This window comes from Lithobates pipiens, unplaced genomic scaffold, assembly GCF_037356315.1.
Source record: "Lithobates pipiens isolate NorthernLeopardFrog02 unplaced genomic scaffold, aLitPip1_a1.2 Scaffold_8, whole genome shotgun sequence".
Classification (NCBI taxonomy): domain Eukaryota; kingdom Metazoa; phylum Chordata; class Amphibia; order Anura; family Ranidae; genus Lithobates; species Lithobates pipiens.
This window is the reverse complement of record NW_027507903.1, coordinates 42,546,226-42,548,817: the sequence shown is the minus strand read 5'-3', so window position 1 is coordinate 42,548,817 and position 2,592 is coordinate 42,546,226.

The following is a 2,592-nucleotide window of genomic DNA, read 5'->3' as shown; positions in this document are numbered from 1 at the left end:
GAAGAGTGACATATTAGGTATCTATTTACTCAGCGTAACTTCATCTTTCACATTATGCAAAAATTGGGCTAACTTTACTGTGTTTTTTTTTTTTTTTAAGCACAAAACAGTTTTTTTTCCAAAAAAAAGCATTCGAAAAATTACTGCGCAAATACCGTGCGAGATAAAAAGTTGCAAAGACCACCATTGTATTCTCCAGGGTGTTTGCTAAAAAAACATATATAATGTTTTGGAGTTCTATGTAATTTTCTAGCAAATAAATGATGATTTTTACATGTAGGAGAGAAATGTCAGAATTGTCCTGGGTGCTCCAGAACGCCTGATGGCGCTCCCTGCATGTTGGGCCTCTGTATGTGGCCACGCTGTGTAAAAGTCTCACACATGTGGTATCACCATACTCGGGAGTAATAGCAGAATGTGTTTTGGGGTGTAATTTGTGGTATGCATATGCTGTGTGTGAGAAATAACCTGATAATATGACAATTTTGTGAAAAAAAAAAAAAAAGTAAAAAGAATCTTGATTTTGCAAAGAATTGTGGGAAAAAATGACAACTTCAAAAAACTCATCATGCCTCTTACTAAATACCTTGGAATGTCTTCTTTCCAAAAAGGGGTCATTTGGGGGGTATTTGTACTTTTCTGGCATGTTAGGGTCTCAAGAATTGAAATAGGCCGTCAGTACTTCCGGTGTGATCAATTTTCAGATATTGGCACCATAGCTTGTGGACTCTATAACTTTCACAAAGACCAAATAATATCCACCAATTTGTACTTATTTTTACCAAAGATATGTAGTAGTATAAATTTTGGCCAAAATTTATGAAGAAAAAATTTCTAATCTGCTAAATTTTCTAACAGAAACAAAGAAAAATTCGTTTTTTTACAGAATTTTCGGTATTTTTTCTTTTATAGCACAAAAAAAAAAAAAACCCAGCGGTGATTAAATACCACCAAAAGAAAGCTCTATTTGTGTGAAAAAAAGGACAAAAATTTCATATAGGTCCAGTGTTGCATGACTGAGTAATTGTCATTCAAAATGCGAGAGCACCGAAAGCTGAAAATTGGTCTGGTTAAGGGTGTTTAAGTGCCCAGTGGTCAAGTGGTTAAATTTGGTCATATATTATACAATTTCCTCATTCAATTTCCTTTAGATTTAACTTCAATTATGTAGCACAAGGGCCTGCCTGATTGCATACAAATTGAAAGTGTTTAGATTTGACCTCATATTATATAGTTTTGGTAAATCTAAAGGGAAATTGTATAATGTATGGCCAGCCTAACTAAAGCAGGAACAGCTGTGTAGGAGCCTTAAAATTGGGCAAGGAACAGCGAACTCTGCTACTAAAGTAAGGTTTTGGAAGACACATTCATGTCACAGCAAGCAAGGTCTCTCCCAGGCGAAGTAGCCTAATAAGATTTATTTTTGCACAAGCTTAAAGGGGTTGTAAAGGCTCATGTTTTTTCACCTTACTGCATCCAATGCATTAAGGTGAAAAGACACCTTGCAGTCACCGGCCTCCTAGCCCCCCCCCCTTCCCCCCGTTTTACTTACCTGAACCCTCAAATTTCCATTGGCGCATCCCCGCCGTCCCTTGGGTTCCCAGCTCTTGATTGGATAGATGGATAGCAGCGCAGCCATTGGCTCCCGCTGCTCTCAATCAAATCCAATGTGGGCTTCAGGGGGCGGGGCCGAGTCCCGCATTTGGCCTCTATGGACGCCGCATGCTGGACTCTGGAGCACGCCGCAAGGTAACCCCCTCAGGAGAGCGGTTCTCCAAGGGGATTATCTAATGCAGGGAGGAGCTGCGACAGCCGCCGAGGGACCCCAGAAATGGATGTTCGGGGCCACACTGTGCAAAAAGAGCTCCACAGTGGAGCCAAGTATGATGTGTTTGTTATTTAAAAAAATAAACAAACAATCCTTTAGTATCACTTTGAAGTGGTATCGCCACCAAAAAAAAAAAAAATAATAATAATCGTTTAAAATTAATTTAAAAAAAAGCCAAAAAAATAATTGGAAAAAAAATGATTTTTACTCACCTCTAAATGCCTGTTAGGGGGTCCCTCGTAGTCTGCCTTCTTCAATGCCCGGGCTGGTGACATCACTTCCCCTTGCACCGCACAGTCATCTGGGACCTGTCTCGTGTCCCAGGTGACTGTGCGGCATATCACGGCGCCCTGCGCCACTCTCACATGTGCAGTGGGTGCCCAGGTGTGAAGCCACAGCCAGGCGCCCACAGTAAGAATGCCGGCGCCGCCAGCGGAGCAACGAGGGGGGGCTTTGTTCTCCCACATCCTGGAACAAGTAAGTGTCCGGTTATTAAAAGTCAGCAGCTGCAGTATTTGTAGCTGCTGACTTATTTTTTTTAGGGGGCACCCCACTTTAAGTTTAAGCTGAAGTTAAAAGGCGATTGGCTACCATGAACAGCTGCACCACATTTTGAGTGCCCCCGTTTTAGTAAATCTACCCCAATGTATATTAAGCTTAAAGATGTTTAAACTCCAGTGTTTTTCAATGTCCCTCTAGGCCTTCGGAGTTCAAAGCGCCTGTAAATGCAAAAATACCAAATACCACACAGTAGAGAGCAGATA